The sequence below is a fragment of the Orcinus orca genome, chromosome 14, assembly GCF_937001465.1.
Source record: "Orcinus orca chromosome 14, mOrcOrc1.1, whole genome shotgun sequence".
NCBI lineage: Eukaryota > Metazoa > Chordata > Mammalia > Artiodactyla > Delphinidae > Orcinus > Orcinus orca.
In genome coordinates this window covers 84,469,954-84,490,829 of record NC_064572.1, presented here as the reverse complement: position 1 = coordinate 84,490,829, position 20,876 = coordinate 84,469,954, and the positions used below count along the sequence as shown (strand labels likewise).

Genomic DNA, 20,876 nt, shown 5'->3' with positions numbered 1-20,876 from the left:
TGCATCTCAGCTCCTTCCCAGCCAGGCGAGGTTCCTGTATAACTCATGCAACCGGAAGGACTGCCACTCAGGGTCTATCTTTGACTGTCAAAAGCTTCTGGCTAATTTCCAGGTGAATTAATGTAATACCAGTTAAGGCAAACACAAAGCTGCAATTTTAACCAAAGAAGCAATGGAGATGAAATCCCACAATACATCGCTCTCCTGGTTCTCCTTCTGTTTCTTCTTTGATTCACATGTCACATTTGTCTTTCACTCCCCACCACGGTGCCTGTTACTTAGCAGGCACTTATTTAGAATTTCTTGAGTGTGTAAATGGATGAATGGATAGATGGATGGATGGATGGGTGGATGGATGGGTGGATGGATGGGTGGATGGGTGGATGGGTGGGTGGATGGATGGATGGGTGGATGGATGGACGGGTGGATGGATGGATATAAATACAAATACCATTCTTACTAATGAAACAGTAGGCATAGATGCCATGTAATATAAATCAATATAAGTCTATAACTCTTGGAATTATTCTGAGGAATTACTAAAACCATGACCAAAATCCCAGTGTAGCACAATCTGCTTTTATATTCATGAGATACTTTATCAGTTCTTATGTTAATAAGCTGGTATAGCTTTGTTCATGGAATCGTATCCACTATTTAAATTATCAGGCTAAAAGTAACATCTAAACTTTCTTCATTGGAACTATAGTTGTATTTTTTCCTCCTCCAGAACGTTTCTGGCTGATTGTTCAATAATGTAAGTGTATTTAGTATAATTGCAATCATGATGGCCCTCTCTCCAAGTACAGTGCCACATTGGATAATGAAAACCAACAAAATAACAAACATGCTCTTCATTAATTTTCTTTCTAAGAAGGTTCTTTGCATGGGATAAGGTTTTATAATTGAATAGGGGAAAAGATCAATAATTTCCAGTGCAAAAGCAAATTAAAACTTCATAAATATTTACATGAGCACAATGAGGCTCTTTGCTACTTGGTTTTAAGTCCTTTTGGACCATGTGCTAGACAGATAGATACTAAGGCTTATCTTGTTTTGGGAAAAAAAAGAATGGTACATATAGGTATGGCCCGAATGTTTGTGTCCTCCCCCAAAGTTGTATGTCTAAATAACAACCCCCAAAGTGATGGGGCCTTTGAGAGGTGATTAGATCATGAGGGTGGAGCCCTCATAAATGGGATTAGTGCCCTTGTAAAAGCCCCCACAGAGTTCCCTAACCCCTTTCACCATGTGAGGACACAGTGAAAAGGCACTGGCTGTGAGCTAGGAAGAGGACCTTCGCTCAACCGTGCTGGCTCTCTGATCTTGGACTGTCAGCCTCCAGGCATATGAGCAATAAATTTCTGCTACTTATGAGCCCCCAGTCTGTGGTATTTTGTTATTGCATCCCAAACAGATGAAGACATGCATTGTAAAAATTATCAAGCTTACTTTTTACATTCAGATTTCCCATATTTTTCCTGTTTAGCATTTCAGTGCTTTATTTTTACTTTTTCCTGATTATGCTAATCAGCCTTACATATCACCCATGTACAGACATGCACACCTGCATGTGTCAAACCAATGTCATGATACCTGTGGTTGGTTGCTGGTGTGTCCCTGCAGAATCACAGAGCCTGGTCCTTGAATACTCAGAAAGGTTTTCCTTACCATGAGCCTCGCTATAGCTTAGACCTTGAACCCTGGGATCAGAAAGCTCAGATTCTAATCTTACTTCAGCCGCTTACTAGATAATATCCTTTAGAACATTCTTCATCTTTCCAAGCGTCAGTTTTCATGTATAATAGGATAATAATAGTGCTAGGGATTATTATAAGGATTTTTAAATGCTTAATAGAGCACCAGGGACATAGAAATCATTCCAGATAATTTCTGTTCTTTATAATAATATTGTCTGTATCATATCTGTGTTATTTAGATGTTATAGCCTAAAGAATATTCCTCTTTGAAGAATAACTAACTTTTATGCATGGGTTTCAAAATATTGTAAAAGAACTCCTCTGAAGGCCAACAGCAAGACAAGAGAAGCATCAGTGTCCAGTCATCACATCCAGGAAGCTTTTCTTCGCTCTCATCCATGTCCCTGTGCTACCCAGTGACAGTGGACTACTCTCTCTTTTCAGCTGCGCACAAATTGCTAGCCCAGCATAACACTTTATTTCTACTTATTCACATCTAGGTCACCCTCACTAGACTAGAAGCATCCTAGAATATATGACCTCGTCTAATTCATCTTTGTATCCCCAGCTCCAAGCTTGGCATTTGTAGCCACCCAATGTTTATGGAATGAATGAATTCATAATGCTGAACACAGTCAAACTCCAATAAAGATGTAAAAAAAAAAAATACAGAAAGAGTAGGTGTGACTCGATTTTTTTTTAGCGTTTGAAAGGCATGACCTGTTTTTTTTGTTGTTGTTGCTGTTGTTGTTTTCCCCACAAGGTCAAAATGTTTCTAAATTGCTTCAGCTTTCTCTCTAGGATTGGTCTTGTTTGTTCTATCACAGTCATCTCCACTCTTGATAGATTAAAAGAGTTAGAAACCTAATTTGATTCTGATCAATCCAACCAGCTCATTTTGAGTCCAGTGGATAAAGAAAGGAGTGCTGATTGATCATATCTTGTAGAATGAATTGATTACAGAAAAGAAGCCAGAATAGAAACAATTTGGGAAATGACCTGGACTGAAAACACAGTGACTTGTTGTGACCTTTGTAATAACTAGAGCAGTGCCAAAGTAAGCAGAAAGAGGAAAGGAGAGCTGCTAAACCCATACAGAATCGAGAATTTGACAAAAACATTGTGTAAGTTTAAGGTGTACAATAGTGTTGATTTGATACGTTTTTATGTTGCATTATGATTACCACTGTAGTATTAGCTAACTCCTCTGTCACATAATTATCGTTTCTTTTTTGTAGTGAGAATAATTAAGATCTAGTCTCTTAGCAGCTTTGAAGTTTATAATACAGTGTTGTTGACTATAATCACCATGCTGTGCATTAGCTCTCCAGGACTTACTTATCAACTAGTTGCAACTTTGTACCAATGACCCCACGTCCAGCCCCTGGGAACCACCATTCTACTCTGTTTTTATGCCTTCAGCTTTTTTAGATTCCACATATAAGTGAGATCATACAGTATTTGTCTTTCTCTGACTTATTTTTACTTAGCATGATGCCCTCAAGACATTTGTGTTTTCACAAATAGCAGGATTTCCTTCTTTCTCATGGCTGAATATGTTCCATTGTATACACATACCACACCTTCTTTTTCCATTCATCTATTGACGGATACAGGTTGTTTCCATATCTTGGCTATTGTGGATAATACTGCAATGAACACGCAAGGATGTGGAAGAGATATCTGCATTTTCATGTTCATTGCAACATTATATATACCTCTGGATGTATACCTAGAAAGGATTACTGGGTCATGTGGTAGTTCTATTTTAAATTTTTTGAGAAACCTCTATGTTTTCCATAGTGGCTAAACCAATTTACATACCCACCAACAATGCACAAGGGTTTGTTTTCTCCACATCATTGCCAACACTTGTTATCTCTTATCTTCTTGATGATAGACATTCTAATAGGTATGAAGTGAGATCTCATTGTGGTTTTGCTTTGCATTTCCCTGGTGATTAGTGATCTTGAGCACCTTTCCATGTACCTGTTGGACATTTGGATATCTTCTTTGGAAAAATGTTCCTATGCCCATTTTTAGTGGGATTTAATTGGATTGTTTTTGTCATTGTTGTTGTTATTGAGTTGTATAAGTTCTTTATATATTGGGGGTATTAACTCCTTGTGCCATATATGGTTTGCAAATATTTTCACCCATTCTGTTGGTTGCCTGTTCATTTTGTTGATTGTTTCTTTTGCTGTGCAGAAGCTTTATAGTTTGATGTGGTCTGACTTATTTAGTTTTGCTTTTGTAACTTGTACTTTTGGTGTCATATCCAAAAAATCATTGCTAAGTCCACAATGTTAAAGAGCTTTTTTTCCTATGTTTTCTTCTAGGAGTTTTATAGTATCATGCCTTCTGTTTAAGTCTTTAGTCCATTCTAGAGTAACTTCTGTGCATGGTATGATAGGGGTCCAATTTCATTTTTCTGCATGCAATTACTAGTTTTCCTGCCATCATTATTGAAGAGACTGTTCTTTCCTCATTGACTGTTCTTGGCTCCTGTGTCAAATATTAGTTGACCCTATATGTGAGGGTTTATTTCTGGACTCTCTATTCTGTTCCATTGGTCTATGTGTCTCTTTTTAGGCTAATAACATACTGTTTTAATTATTATAGCTTTGTAACATAGTTTGAAATTGTTCTTCTTTCTCAGGACTGCTTTAGCTCATTGTAATCTTTTGTGGTTCCATATAAATTTTAGGATATTTTTTTTTTACTATTCCTATGAAAAATGCCATTGGAATTTTGAGAGGGATTGCATTGAATCTGTAGATGGCTTTGGGTAGTATGGATATTTTAACAATATTAATTCTTCTAATCTGTGAACACAGATATGCTATTTTTCCATATGTTTGTGACTTCTTCAGTTTCTTTCATCAAAGTCTTGTAGTTTTTATTATAGAGATCCTTCACTTTCTTGGTTAAATTTATTCCTAAGTATTTTTTGCTTTGTTTTGTTTTTGATGCTATTGTGAGTGGGATAGGTTTTTCAATTTCTTTTTCAGATATTTCATTATTAGTGTATGAAAACACCACTAATTTCTGATGTTGATTTATATCCTGCAGCTTTACTGGATTCGTCGACTAGTTCCAACAGTTTTTTTTTTTGGTTGAGTCTTTAGGATTTTCTATATATAAGATTATATTGTATACAAATAATGACAATTTTACTTCTTACTTTCTGATTTAGATGCCTTTTATTTCTTTGTCTTGCCTAATTGCTCTAGCTAGGACTTCCAGTACCATGCTGAATAAGAGTGGTAGGAGTGGGCATCCTTGTCCTGTTCCTGATATTATAGAAAAACCTTTCAGTCTTTCACTGTTGAGTGTGATTAGCTGTCGGCTTGTCAGGTGTGGCCTTTATTATGTTCTTTCTATACCCAATTTGTAGAGGGTTTTTACCATGAAAAGATGCTGAATTTTGTCAAATGCTTTTTCTATATCTATTGAAATGATCATATGATTTTTACCTTTCATTCTATTAATGTGGTGTATCACATTTATTGATTTGCATGTGTTGAACCATCATTGTAACCCAGGGATAAATCTCACTTAGTGTATAATGTATTGTTAAATTTGGCTTGTTACTATTTAGTTGAAATTTTTTGCATCTATATTCATCAGAGATATTGATATATAGTTTTCTTTTCTTGTAGTATCCTCATCTGGACTAGGACAATGTCAATTACCTTATCAAGGGTAATGCTAGATTTATAAAGTGAGTTTGGAAGTGTTCCCTCCTCTTAAATTTTTTGGAAGAACTTGAGACAGATTGGCATTAATTTTTCTTTAAATGTTTGGTAGAATTCACCAGTAAAACCTTTGGTCCTGGGCTTTTCTGTGTTGGGAGGGTTTTGTTTTGGTTTTGGTTTTTTTTGATTTTGTTTTTTTGTATTATGGAGTCAATCTCTGTGCTCTTTGGTCTGCAGAATTTCTATTTCTTCCTGATTCAGTCTTAGCAGGTTTTATGTTTCTAGAGATTTATCTATTTCTTCTAGGTCATCCAGTTTGTTAGCATATAATTGTAGTAGAAGTCTCTTATGATCCTATGAATTTCTGTAGTATCAGTTGTAATGTTTCCTTTTTCATTTCTGACTTTATTTGAGTCTTCTCTCTCTTTTTTGTTTGTCAATTTTGTTTATTTATTCAAACACTAGTGCTTAGTTTTGTTGATCTTTCCTGTTGTTTTTGTAGTCTCTATTTCACTTATTTCCACTCTGATTTTTATTTCCTTCCTTATGCTAACTTTGGGCTTAGTTTGTTCTTCTTCTTCTAGTTCCTTGAGGTATAATGTTAGGTTGTTTATTTGAGATCTTTCTGTTTTCTTAAAATATGCATTCATCACTGTAAACCTCCTTCTCAGAACTGCTACATTTTTTAATGGATACTTATGACAGCTCTTGGCAGGAATGAAGAAAGAGTCTCACACATTCCACTTATATTCATGAAATAAATGATACAATCACGTTGATGGGGGGCTGCTTGAGGGGATATTGACAGGTGCACGTCAAGTTTTTCAATTCACATGCAATGAAGACATTTTCTCTCTTACTATTCTAAAAGGAATATTATTTCTGAAGTATTCTGATTTCACCTTTTTATCTCCTTTGATTTCTTTTTTCTGTCTGCAGCCTGTTTTTATTGTGTTCTAATACTTTTAATACCATAAAAGAAAGAGTAATAAATAATTTTCATAAGAATACAAAGAAATGTGTTGCTTTTTTGTATATTGCCCTTTTACATAAAAGAGACTCTGTTACTTGTGTAAGCTATTTACCGAAATATCTTAAAGATGTTTATAGGTGAGAAAAAATGGTGTCCTCGAATGAGGACTGGTGAAAGCCAAAATGGAAAAATAAGGAGTATTTCTCAATTTTTCTCACAAGTTTGATTTGAATTTAAGGTGTAAAATCCTCTTACTTCCATAATCTGAGTTGATAACAGTACTGTGTTATCATAAACAAAAATCCTCTGATATGGGGCTTCATAACTATAATTGTTTTTCTTGATTGAGACAATCAAGACAATTGTATGTTTATTCTCTACACAAGAGAGTAGATCCCATTTATACAGGAAGGATTTTTTAAATGGTTGTAATGTTCGTCTAACATAGATGTTGCGATGCTGGCAAAGCCATCTTTCATGTCAGCGATAACCATCAGTGAGACACAAAAGCGTACCCAGTTATTGTTAGCAAAAAAATGTTCCAAAATTAAATTATAATCTAAAATTTTATTCAAGTTGAGGTTAACAAGTTAAATTGAATGAACACAGAGATTCTTATTGAATGAACCTGAATTAGGATACCAAAGACTTGAGTGGCAGACTGCTTGTATCCAAGTCCTTCCAACCAAGTCTTGTTGGCCAAAAGCCTGGTAATGAAGGAGGGCTTCTGCAGCAGCTGAATTCCCATCCTCTGTTGCAATATAATCAAGCATGAGGTCATTCTTGATTTTGATATTTTATTTTATTTCATTCATCATATTGTATTTAGTTTTTGTTTGGTTTTTTTTTTTCAGATCTGTATCTAGGTTCTCCCCAGGCTTCCTTAACCACATTCTTAAACCAAAATGTTGTTTACTTTTATCTTTTAAATAATCAGTTGGAAAAAACCTGTTCCTATCAGGGTCTCAAATGTGTAGTAGGAAACTTTGAAGTAGGTCTGGAGTCAGATTACTTTAGGTCCCAATCCTGCATCTGCACTTGACTACAAAATACATCATCTCTTTGGGCCTTCTCTCTTCTGTAAAAATGAGCAGAATTACAGGACCTTGTGAGTCTTTTTAAGTATTCAGGAAAGTGTGTTTAGCACTCTTCATGACACATGGCAGGGGCTCAAGCAATGGTGGCCACTATCATTAGTCCATAATTATAATAATCAGCATTCCACATCTCACCAGCATCAGATCTCCTATCTTCTGACCTTTGCTTTTTTTTTTTTTTTAATATACAGTGTAATTCTATGTTCTATTTTCCTCCTAGGTAAAGTAATTCTACATTTCTTAGTATCTCTTGGCAACTTGGACTCGTCTTTCATACAAGGCTCTCACAGATATTTCTCATAATGCAGCTGCAGCCGTGGACAGCCATACGCGATTTGACCCAAGCTACCTGCTCTTACTCCATCTTGCTCTCTGCTTGGCACACCCCTCCTTAAAAAAATGATACAATTATAGATTCACAGTAGCTCTATACAAATGGGATGGCTCTTATTTAAAGGGAGCCCATTTCTGAAAGATTAGGAGCCATGACTTCAGATTCCTTTCTAAACTCTTAGAGGAAGAGTCTATGGTCCCTTGACATCACATTAAAGAATTACCTTATGTTTAACCATGTAGGTCTCCATGCTTTAGGAAACAGTGAGAGATTTTGTTAGAAGCCCTCTTGAATTAAGTTTTTATTCCAATTTATTTTCTATAAGTTCATTACTTTTAAGCTAAAAGAAGATTATATTTTAGTTACACTATTGCTTCCTCTACAATTGAAAGAAAATAATTGTATGACTCTGAAATAAAGTAATACTGAATGTACTTAGTTCAGCTATTTACTTATTCTGAACACAAGATGGAATATGCCCTAGATCAGTGATTCAGAGTTCTCCTCGGAATTGCAATGTCTTGCCACGTCTGGTTTTATATTCTCTCTACCTTTCACATGTCTTAAATTTCATCCAGTGTCTTTATTTAAAATGACAGTAAACTCTACGTTATATTATATATAAATGAATCCCCTAGGAGACTTTGTGATAATTAATCCCATGCTGAGGGATAACAAAGCCAGAAGTTTGAATCATGGCTTTGGGCAGAGAGCACTGTTTACCCTTCTCACTCGAGTTGTGAACCTTTGAAGCAAAGGGTGGTGGGGCCTGGGAAGGTCTTGAATGCATATTGAGTTGCTCTTTCAGAGGCAATTCCCAAAAATGTTCTTAACTTTACTGGGGACGGTTCTGCAGTTGCTGTGTGTGCTCAGTGACATCACTGAACTAACTCAGTGAATGGTCTGTTCTATTTTATTAGCCACCCAGTTCCCTGACCATGGACTGAGGACCATGGTGAACTGACTCCCTTGGGGAAGCTCTCTGTGGTGTGCGCGGTCAGGATGAGGACAGCCGTTTCTTGATGCTAAGCTCACACACAGGGAGTGTGGATTTCCAACCCACCGCTTTGAGGAGAGGTCTTCCAGGGCCCCTATGCCAAAAGAAGGGAATAGAATATGCTGCCCACCTTTGGGGATTGAAAGCCAACTGGGCTGCCTTGCATGGTGCCATGGCCCCTGTGGAGTTCCAGAATGGGGATGCAGGGGCTTTTCTCTCCCTCCACAACTAACCTGCAGGGCAGCCAGTGGCTGGGCTGGTTTTCCAAAACGCTGTACAATATGATGCCTCTTCCGTGCAATCCGATGGGATGAGTCAACCCTTTTCCTGAAACCCCCCACCCCCCCCACCCCCGACAACTTCACTTTCGTGTCACCCAACCATCCCATCCCTTCACTCTCACTCCACTCGCGTGAAATAACTAGGTTATGCCTCAGAACTCCTTGTACCGTTCCTCAATTGTTTTTGATGAGAGACAAGAATTTTAGGGCATTTATAGGCAGTTTCCAAAGCAAATCATGTACACAGAAAAAGAAAAATAGACTCGATGCTGTGTTTTTGGCACTCTTCACCGACTGTTTTAGAGACATATGTTTAAAATAAAAACCTTTAGAAATCTCTTCTTGGTGTTCCAGTGGTTCGCCTGGTTTGGTTTGTATTTTCTGAGCAATTGTTATTGTTATGATTAAATAATAATAATATCCTTTAACACTGCCCCGCGAGCAGGCAAGGCCAAGGCTGGGGAGAGTTGAAAGTCTCCGCAGCCGGTTGTGTGGCCTGCTGGCCGGCTGTGTAGCCTAGTCTTGGGAAGGTCGTGTTTGTTATTCTCCCTGGTGTTCTTTCCTCTCTTTGTAAACACACCATCTCCTCGTGTGCGCTGCTCCGGTTACTCGGCGTGGGTCCTTGGGAAGCGATGCCGTGGGCTGCGTCATTGTGTTTCCCACCGTTCTTGCGAGACTCCGGCTTTGCAGGCGGGCTCCACGTCCACCCCTAGGCCAGCCCTCACACTTCTTGAGCCGCAATGCCCTGCTCGCCTGGGGCAGGCCCCCCACGTCCGGGGCTCCCAGCTGTATCAAGAGCAAAGAGGAGACGGTTTACTCTGGCCCAAAGGGCAAGCCAGCCCGCACGAAGCATCCGTGGCACCTCATGCACAACCAGCTGCCTGCCACCTCTGAGTCCATCAGCGGCCGATTCAGTTTCACCTTCTCCGCTGCTGCCTCTCCTCATCTCGCGAGACAAGGCGGTTTCCCAGCGTGACTTCCACGTTTGTGCTGTGGACGTTTAAGGGAGGTGGCGAAGGGCCTGATGCAGAGCAAAAGAGAAGGGGAACCGCCTCGGGCGGGGGGGAGGGGGGGGTTCAGGTTCATCCCAGGGGAGTTGAGCATCCCGGGGAAACCGCTGGTGAGGCCTCCCGAACTGGAGGGGGTGTGGGTGGCTAGGTTACTCTTTCCTACGCCCAAGGTGCCTTTGGGAAAGAAGGACAGCCTCTGTCCTTCCAGAGTGTGCCGTCCTCCTCCGCTGGTCCCTGGAGGGATGGCGAAGCATCCACACATGGGATGAGGTGTGTTCCAGAGAGTTATTACCAACCGGGCCGCCAGCGTCCAGGTTCTTGTTGGGCAAGGTGGCTGTGCAGATTGGGGCCAGCTTACCCCACCCTCCCTCCAAAAGGCACCCAAAGAGCATCTTCACCTTCCAGGAGCTATGCCCCAGAGCAGGGAGTGGGCAGCACCAAAATAACCGCTTGGTTTCCCTCCTTCCAAATCACAAGCCGTCTGTGAGGAGACACTTGAAGACCACGTCATCTCACTCCTCATCCAGATTCCCACCTAGATTAGCCCCCAGTGATGGAGTGGGTCAGCGGGGAAGTCAGGCAGCACCTGGACGAGGTGATCAACATTAACATCAGCAGGAGCGACAGATGGACGCCCTGTGTCTCCACGTGGGCTACCTGGAGGAGGATGCATCACCTAGGAAGCATGTTGGTTGCGAATGTGTAACCTCAGTGAATCACAAGGAAATATCAGACAAACCCAAATGAGGAACATTTTCTTTAAAAAGGGAGGGGGACTGTATTCTTCCCAAATGTCAAAGTCAGTTAAAAAGAAATGCAGCAGGGGCTTCCCTGGTGGCGCAGTGGTTGGGAGTCCGCCTGCCGATGCAGGGGACACAGGTTCATGCCCCGGTCTGGGAGGATCCCACATGCCGCGGAGTGGCTGGGCCCGTGAGCCATGGCCGCTGAGCCTGCGCGTCCGGAGCCTGTGCTCCATGACGGGGGAGGCCACAACGGTGAGAGGCCCGCGTACCGCAAAAAAAAAAAAAAAAAAGTTTGAAATTCAAGAAGGCTAAGGGTCATGGCGCAGCGTCAAGAGCAGAGGGATGGCAGTGGTCTGAGATCAGACTGTGGTGATGGTTGCACAACTCTGTAAAGATATGAAAATCACTAGGTTGTACATTTTGAATGGGTGAATTGTATGGTATGTGAATTGTTTCTCAAAGTTGTTAATATTTAAAAAAAGAGAGAGAGCAAGAGGACAGGACCACCTAGGGCAATACCTGATGCTGGACCGGATTCTATTCTGGAGGGGAATAAATGCTACAAAGAGCATCACTGAGTCAGCTGTGGGCGTCAGAATATGCATGAAGAGCAAAGAGAAGTATTGCATCACTGTGACGTTTACTGACGTTAACAACTGTAGCGCAGTTAGGAGAACAGCCCTGTTTGTAGGGGATACACGGCTAAGTATGTAGGGGCAAAGGGCCATGATGTGTGTAACCACCCTCAAATGGTTTAGGAAAAAAGTGTGTGTGTGTGTGTGTGTGTGTGTGTGTGTGTGTGGTGCATTCACGTGGAGTAGGGGGTGGGTTGAGGAGAAACAGAGACAGAGATACAGAGACAGAGAGACAGCAAGCAAGTCAGAGCATGCGCTAGCACGAGGGATAAAGCAAACGGCTAAAGTGTAACAACAGACTAAAGCTCTTTTTTATTTAAATGCACATTACTGGGCCCAGGTCACCCAAGATGCTGACTCCCTGGCCTGAGGTGGGTCCAGGCTCCTCTGAGATCTGAGGCTGAGGTCCAGGACAAGAGTCCAAAATTCTCTGGCGTCTGGGCCCCAAGCGTCTGCTGACACGCGCCTTGGGAATATTCTCCAAACAGTCCAAGAGATTGAGTCAGCATCGTGATTTTTTCACACTTTTCTTCCTCCATGAACTAAAACTTATTTATTCTGAGATCTTTTAAGTATATTCAAGAATACAGAAAATATTCATCCTCCCAGATATCAGTGGTTCTCAACTGCGGGCGACTTTGCCTCCCAGGGGAGGTTCGGCCATGTCTGGAGAGAGTTTGGGTTGTCACAAATGGGGATTGTTAACAGGTATACAGAGGCCAGGGATGCTGCTAAACACCCCGCATCCTGCACAGGACAGCCTCCAGCACAGGGTTATGCAGTGCCAACGTCAACAGTACCAAGGCTGAGAGACCTGCCCAGACACCCATCACCCAGATTCAATACGTTTTAAGACTGAGGTCATTTAAACAGACATCAGACATCATGTCATTTTACCCCTCCACGTGTTAATATGCGTTTCTACAATAACATGGAATTTTCTTCTGTAACCACGGTGCCGCTGTCACACCCAGAAAAATGAATAATAATTCCCCAGGACTGGTCTAGATAATAACCAGTCCAGATTCACATGTCCTGGGACAAACAGTGCTCAGACCTCCAGAGAGTTGAAGTGTGATTATTGACTTTTGGAAATGTCCAGGCTTATGGGAAAAATAAAGAGCGCTAACTTGACATTTTATCCATTTTCTAGTTTGATCCATTTCCTCAGTCTTCTGAGGATAGGATACATAATTGTTTTCTGACCCCCAAGAAGTGCTGATTCACTCAGTAAGCTTGTAGGTGATTATATTCTTTTTTTTTTATTATTCGTGAAACTATTAGGAGAGATTACTGAGACAGATTATTGTAAATTACATTTTTTCATCATTCAGCTGTGCTTTCCTCCTCCTCAATATATCTGGCTATTTTTTTCCCCAGACACATGGAAAGCTTTCAGCTTTTAATGAAGAACTCCTTTCTGGAGCATGTTTTTAGAATATGAGTTTAGTAGCACACATGATGTAATCCCAATTCCCAACTTTGCGTGCAAGATGGTTGTGTGAAAATGAAACCATAAATCCCATCTGAATTCTAGTTGCTGGGTTCTTTAGAGGAAGTATTCTTCTGTTTTCCTTTTTTTAAAGAAACCACAGTTCTTTGTCATCTGAGAAACAGATCCATGGCTGAGAAGCCAGAAATATTGGAAGCATGTTTGTCGTTTTTTCTGGCCAAAGTTTGTCCAGAGAAACGAAGTAATGCTCTGGGCTGGGCGCATCGAGTAGGTATCCATTTTTGCCCTGTACTCAGGACATCTGGGAGACTTCACAGTGGAGAGGTTACATCTAGAAGAAAAAAGTCCTAACTCTTTGCTGAGTGCTATAAAGTTTGTCATGGCTGTAACACCAGCAGCTTTTTTATTTTTTTTTTAACGCACTCCAAGTAAGGAATACATTCTTGGATAGCCGGTGAGCCCTGCAGATTTCGTAAGTGTAATGGATTACTGCTTCAATCAAATATGAACCAATTCATCACCCAGGTCGTGGTTCTTAACCAATTTCACAATTTGAAACCGTGATACCTACTAAAGATCTCTGTTTTTCATGACCTAGGGTGGGATTTTGCCATGTATTGCGTTACTTAACTAAATCAACAAGGTCATTCATATCACCCTATCTTAAGAATAATGAAAGCAACATTATATATCCCAACCATCGTTCTGACTAAGCTACTTAAGTACTTGTAGAAAATTAGCTGTTAGAATTAGCCAAACTCTTCTGTGACCTAGGGAGTTGCAATTGAATAAGAAATTAAGGCACTGTGCAAAGTGTCCATTTACCCTTGCAGGGCCCCCATGGAGGAGGTGAAGAGTTCAGACACCCAGCTGTGGGGGTGTTGATTGGTGTGGCCTTTCTCCTGGAGAGAAATCCATCAGTGGCCCATCGTCATCCATGTCTGTTCTTTGGTCCCTCTTCTCTGAAAGTTCCACAGCATCAGGTCTAAATGCAGAACCCTTCCAGATACAAAAAAAAAAAAAAGAAAGAAAGAAAAAAGGACCAGTTGCTGATCAGGTGGTAAATCCACTAAGCATTTAGAAAACAGATACTGGCAAACGGAAATATTCACCTTGGGTATTACAGTACTTTTTGTTGTGGTTTCTTTTTTGTTTTTTTAAACGAAAACAGAAGAATACGTCCTGTGAAGAATACAGCAGCGAGAATTCAGATGGGATTTATGATTTCATTTTATAATTTTATATTTTACAGCCCTTCACTGAATCCCAAAGATCTGTATTTTTTAAACAGGTCTCTCACGGGCATCGGTGCCCACTCCGTGCTGGCAGAAATCCATGGCATTTGGGGCTCTCTCAGACTCAGAGCAGGAAAGGGGGTGGTGTCAGTGACTTGGGCTCCACACACCCAGGTTCACACCTGGAGGCCCTTTTTAAAAGAAGAAAAAGACACCCATTTTTAAACCCAAGCACATCACTTGCTAGCATCAGCAGGGGTGTCTGAGCAGTTCCATGGCAGATTTAGGGAGCTTGAAAAGTGAGGGTCCTTTTCCCTACCCTGGGTCACTCCTGGCTTCTCTCTCTTGGTGCTGATGGTATGAACATTTGCAGAGCAGAACTCTCTTTGAGCAAGCGGAAGGGAACACATTTGATCGAACACACGTTCTGAGAGTTTGGTTCAGTGTAGGTCAGTGTTTAAGAGAGCCCAGCTGGCTGGTCTGCAGGTCTGCCCGGGAGCTGGCAGGCTGGCTGTTGCTGGGGCCAAGAACATCCCCTCTTCTGCCTCAGAGCACCAATTAATAAAGTTCCTCACTGAACGATGTGGGTGAGAAAAACGGGCTGAAGTGCATCCAACTTTCTGTAGAACAGCTTCCCAGGTCATCAGACCTGCAGCCTTGCTGGGCTCCCAGCCTCGGGCCGAGTGGAAGATGCCAGGTGACACCCGAAGCCCCTCAAGTATCGGCTGCTATGACGAAGGTCCATCCGTGCAGACCAGTCGTCTTATTCTTCAGGTTTAAAGCTGTGAGTCTTTGGTGGTTCCAAATAAATCTGACTTTTTTGTTTTGTTTTGTTTTTGCGGTACGCGGGCCTCTCACCGTTGTGGCCTCTCCCGTTGCGGAGCACAGGCTCCGGACGCGCAGGCTCAGCGGCCATGGTTCACGGGCCCAGCCGCTCTGCGGCATGTGGGATTTTCCCAGACCGGGGCACGAACCCGCGTCCCCTGCATCGGCAGGCGGACTCTCAACCACTGCGCTACCAGGGAAGCCCTAGACATTTTTTAAAGCTACAAATTGAGAAAATGCTCTTTGAAGATTTAAAAAAAAAACGTATATTATTTGTTCCACGCTATGAAGAAAAGGCCAGATCTGTTCTAGGTGGCGGAACTTTTAAGGGTCAAAGCATCTTTTATCTGTGAGATTGTGTGTGTGTGTGTGTGTGTGTGTGTGTTTTGGGGGGCGGTGGTGGTTTTTGGTTTCGGGAGTAGGAAGAAGCACTTTCTCATACCCTAAAAAAGCAGCAATTCCATAATGACTCAGTATTGCCTCTGAGCGCCTTTGATGTATTTTTCTCATTCTTGATATTTACATTCCTTCAAAAAATGTTTCATGGAGCATCTCCTGTGTTTCAGGCCCGAATCTAAGGGCTGACGATACAGAGGAGATCAGACAGATGAGGCCCCTGCCCTAATGGGGGATGCACACCTCAAATAAGTCACAGAGCAAATACACAGTAAACGTGATGAGCAGAGAAACAGCAGGATCCTGCAAGAGGGGCGACAACGGAGAACCAGATACAGAAAGGGTCAGGCAGGGAACGGCTGCTCCAGGAAACGCCATTTAGGGTGAGGGCTACTAGGAGTCTTTGCGGGGCAGGGAAAGAGGGAAGAATGTTCCAGACTAAGAGAAGAAGGATAGAAATGAACAGCGCCTAAGTGAAGTGAGCTGGACCTGGGGGCAGGGGGGCAGGGGGGCAGTCCACTCTGTGGAAGTTAAAATTGATTCTGGGATCTGGAAGAAGCAGGGCATGATTTTAAGTGAGAGAGTGATGCGATCTGATTTTTATTTTAAAAACTTGACGGTCTGGCTCGTGTGAAATCTGGATGGGAACGGGGTAAGGGTAAAAACAGGAGGCTGGCATACAGGCCATCACAGAAGGGCGGGTGTGGGAGATGGTGACTTGGACCAGGGAGATGGGCGGGGAGACTGGTAGAAGCTGACCAGCTTACTAAAAATAAGCATTGCTTACATTCATTGAGCACATGGCTGTAGGCGTTTAATGTATATTATCTTCACAACAACCCTACGAGGATGTCCTATTATTCCCATTTTGGATGAGGAAACTCCAGTAACACAAGGTCAAATTTTATGCCCAAGGTCACAAGAGAAGAAAATGGCAGAACCAGATTTGCCCTCAACCACTGTTGATTCTCTGCTGCCAAACGTGTATTTTGAAGGTAGATTTGTCTACCTTCAAATTTTTATTACTTGGAAATATATCATCAGCCCAAGCATTCCACAGATATTGGCTGAAAGCCTTTGGGGAGCCAGGAACTGCCTTAGAGGCTAGAGCCCCAAAAGTGATTAAGGAACACCCCCCCCCCAAACCTTGTAGCACTGAGCCCAGGGGAGACTCTTCTGTCAGCCTCAGTCCCTCTGTGCCCTCCATTGAGTTATTCAATTCGGTAAAAGCAGTCCTTTGAATAATCAATCAAGGGTTTTGTTGGAGGGGAGGGAAGCATGTCTTTCCACGTACAAGTGATGGCCACAGACCAGGTGTAACGTATGTTAGCACCTAACAGCCTCAGTCTCTTGCCACTTGGTAGCTCTGTGACCTTGGACAAATGTCCTAACACCTCTGAGCCTCAGTTTCTACATCCGTAAAATGGCCAGAATGCCAACCTCACATTGTTATTGTAAAGATTTAAAGAACCACTGGTTGTAACGTGTCTCTGCACAATGTGGACCAAACGGGGGTTGGTGAACAGCAGCTCGTAAATACCACCTCTGTGGAGGGCAAGATGGGCAACTAGGAAATGAATAAAGTTGCCTCGGCTTCTGGTGTCAAACTTACTTGATTATTTTCCAATGATGGTTAGCACCAGTGAGTAAATATAAATAGGCTTCTTCGTTTACCTGCACTCCTGACATTTTCATACACCTCTCTATGGAATAGTGTCAACCTTCCCTACACCAGTACACATGAAATCACCACACTTACGTGATTATTCCTCCGACTAGAGGTGAACAGAATCCTGATGCATATCATTCCTAACTGTGCCTTTCCATTTGGAGCCCATGGCAATAAATGGGAAATGGACAGACCCACCCAAGCCAAGCTACAATTTCTAATTGTTTTCAAAGTCAGGTATTGGCATATTAAATACAGTGTCTGTTTAAGGGGAGATGAGCACAAAAGGCAAGTGTGTAAGTGTGGCAGGAAGAGCTTGGATGGCAAAATCGGATGATCTATACAGTACTATCTGTGCAACCATGGATGAGTCACTTAACCTCTCTGAGCCTAAGTTCCTCATCTCCAAACAGGCATCTGCCGACTATGGCTGTTGTAAAAGTTAAATAAAACAATGCCTATAAAGTGCTTTTGCTTAGTAAAGGGTTCAAACAAATATTATCTACTGCTGCTGCTATTACAGCCAACTGGTATTTTTCGAAAGGAAGAGGAAAGTTCTAAAGCCTAAAAAGAACGGCTGTTTTGCCTATGTTGATGGTGACGTTTGAAGAACACAATGGAAGCTAACCTATGGAATCTATTTTTGCAATCCTTTCTGAGAGAAGTGGGTGTGGGACTTTATTTACCTTTGGAAATAATACTTTACTGGGTTTTCAACTTTTCCTGTTTTACAGCCCTATTTTTCTAAAAATTACGTTAATTAAGCTTGATCTCATACCATGAAGACAGTCTTATCACATCAAGAACAGCCTAGAACAGGGAATTCCCTGGCGGTCCAGTGATTAAGACTCGGCGCTTTCACTGCTGTGGCGGGTTCGATCCCTGGTCGGGGAACTAAGATACTGAAAGCCACGCGGCACAGCCCCCCAAGAAAACAGCCTAGAACAGTTGTAAGCCCACAGGCAAAAGACCCTCGAACCACAGATGGTCATTTAAGAGGGGGAAAAGTAGCCCAAAGCTTTAGGCCCATGTAGAATGACAGCTGTGGAGCTATAAAGGCAGGAACCCACCATTTTTCACGTGCTTTCATCTTCCAGCTGGAAAACGCAGTTGGCACATCAGCCCTGCAGTTCTTAAAGAGATTTCCACAGAGTCTAAAACTGTCCACAGTGGCATATGTAATCTGTTCACTTCATGAATGGAGAGGGTCATCTGAATAGTCGGAAATGTCAGGAATAGCAACATATTTCAGTGTCAGTGCCACAGGACTGGATCCAAAATTCTGTGTACTTGTGACTTAAAATGGAAGCAGTATAGTAAGAAATTATTTTGCAGGAAACGTAATTGTCCCCTACAGTTTCTAAAATGCTGTATCAACAGTTTTATTTATTATGGTTTGTGAAACTAAATGAGAAAGAGCTGGAGAAAGGGAACTTTTTTTTTTTTTAATTCCAGGAAAAAAAAGTTGTTTTGATCATTTTGAGTCTCTTAGTAAATGGAAAATAACAAAAGAAAACCAAATGTAAATGCTTCATTGTTTGTACAGATGTACACATCCCTAAATTGTTGGGATCCCAAAATGCTGAAATCGTAACCAAAAATAATTTGAATTTTATAGCTAAATTGAATTGAGTGCTAAGAGAAACAGCATAAGCCCCATTAGCATTGTGGGAAAAATGATTTCAGAAAAAGAGGGAATATGATTTGCTGCTGCTTTTTTTTCAGACCTTCAGAATCATGTCTTCCTGGCAAGGCAGTGTTGACCAGTGGTTAGGATGAGGCTGGCTTTGGAGCCAAAGAGAGACAAGTTCAGTCTCTGCCAGCACGGCTATGCGGCTTTGGACAAATCACTTCAGTTCTCTGAGTGTTTTCCTCTTCCTGGTTAGGCAGTTGATAACAGTCCCTACCACACGGCGTCTCTGCCAAGAAAGAGTAAGAAAGTGCAGTTGACAAGCAGGTGGCCCAGGGCCCGACACACTCTGATCCAACAAAAGGCAGGAGCTGGAGGGAGGTGGACAAGCTGATGAAGGTGACAAGATGGGGATGGCGATGCGGTGGTGCTTTGCTTTCACTCCCCAAATCAAGAACCCAGGGCATAAGTTATTTAACAGGTTATGATGACTCTTCCCACAAGGAAAACAAAAATCATAAATATTTGCGAAAACCACATTCTGAAAGAGATTCAACCAAAGCTCAGATGTAGAAAATACCAGATCTCTGATTCTTTTTCTTAGTTTCCACTTCCTTCCTATCATTTCATACCTCAATGCACTGTCTTTATAGGGAATTATTCAGTTGTCTGATCTCTCCATAAAACAGTCCAGAAGATCCAATGACATCCAATGACATCAGAGTCCCATGATTCTAACCAGGCTAGCGTTTTCACTAAAAAACAGAGTGAGTTCTTCCAGAGTATGAAAGAATCCAGAATCCGGTCTGGGTACATATTGGCTTTTTTCCTCAATCTTTTCTCTATCTTTACTTAGCTCTGGTTGAGGAATAGATAATTTTCAATAAAGGATATTCTTTTTAGTAACTGGGAAAATCCTGATCATGATTTTTAATTATGATTTTTATTGTGCGCTGCGTTTTGTTAACGCTGCAAGCAGTTTATCCCTCATGTGAAAGTCTTTGTAGCTGTACTTCCAAATTCTCCTAAAAGAAAACCATTACCCAAATTTATATATGAATGATTTTGTAATTCGTGGAATAATAACTTGCGGTGGAGTAAATCTTCAGCAGAAAACTGGGTTGGATCCTTTGAACACCAAATGGGTTTCGCTAGGAAGGTCACTGAAGCCTCCAGTGTTTGTGTGATTTAATTGCAGAGAGTATCTGAAGTGCCTTCTGATGTTAACTGACAAACAAGAGCTGTCTTATGATGCTTTTGCTTGAATATGCTGCATAGAATAATTAAACCCGCAAACCATACGCATAGTCTTCAAAGAAATAATGGGAGAAAGGTGACATGTCGTCACTGAGATTTTCAGATTCCAGGTCATTGACGCCAACCTTTAAGCTTTCCTTTCCCTGTTTCTCTCATTTAAGCAGTTCTAACGTTGAGGTCAAGTTGTCAGGGTGGTCCTGACAGCACTGGGAACTCTCGAAATAACAAGGAAGTGAATGTGATTATCCACACCCCCCACACCCCCTCCACGATCGGTGACCACAATTTCAAACCAAAAAGAGAAGTAAGAAATTTTAAAAATGAAAGAAATTTCTTTCAATTTTTCATTGATCCAATTCGTTTGAATACATTCTATCCAAACTGAGTTGCTTTTCTGTGATAACGATTCAGTCTGTGCCCTCTGTGTATGGGTTAAGCGTTTACCGTGAGCTAGGCATCATGCTAGGCTTAGGGACGTAGCTTTTGCCCCTTAGCTCAACCCAACGTGGGCGAACACAAGCCAACAAGAAACAGAACAGAACAGGGGAAATTCTGTAATAGAACCTTGGCAGAGCACAAGAGAGCGATAGTTAACTCATTCCAAAGGTGGGGTAGAGAAAGGGCTCCCTTCCAGATGTAAAACTGAGCAGGTATTTCTTCCTGCTTTCCTATGCTTTGGGGAATAAACGATGTCATTTTGGTGAAATCCACCTCATTTAACAATATAACTAAATTATACAATGGTAAATTTAGAGTAGGATCATTTCAACATTGTTCTAAAAGAAGCAGTTTGGGGCATAATGGTTCTTATTTTGATACTGAAATCATTTCAGAAATGCAACAGATTTTATAAGGAGGTACGGTATCTACATCATAGTGTTTCAGTGTAAATTCTGAATGATCATTTTAAGCCCTATCCATCCAAAGACTTTGAAATCAGAAA

At 41.5% G+C, this 20,876-nt stretch overlaps 1 protein-coding gene across 1 annotated transcript in view; it reads left to right on the top strand.

Moving 5' to 3' along the window:
- The window catches only part of ADAM12 (ADAM metallopeptidase domain 12), a 387,388-nt gene that overhangs the window by 225,538 nt on the left and 140,974 nt on the right, over nucleotides 1-20,876 (top strand). The window lies entirely within an intron of this gene.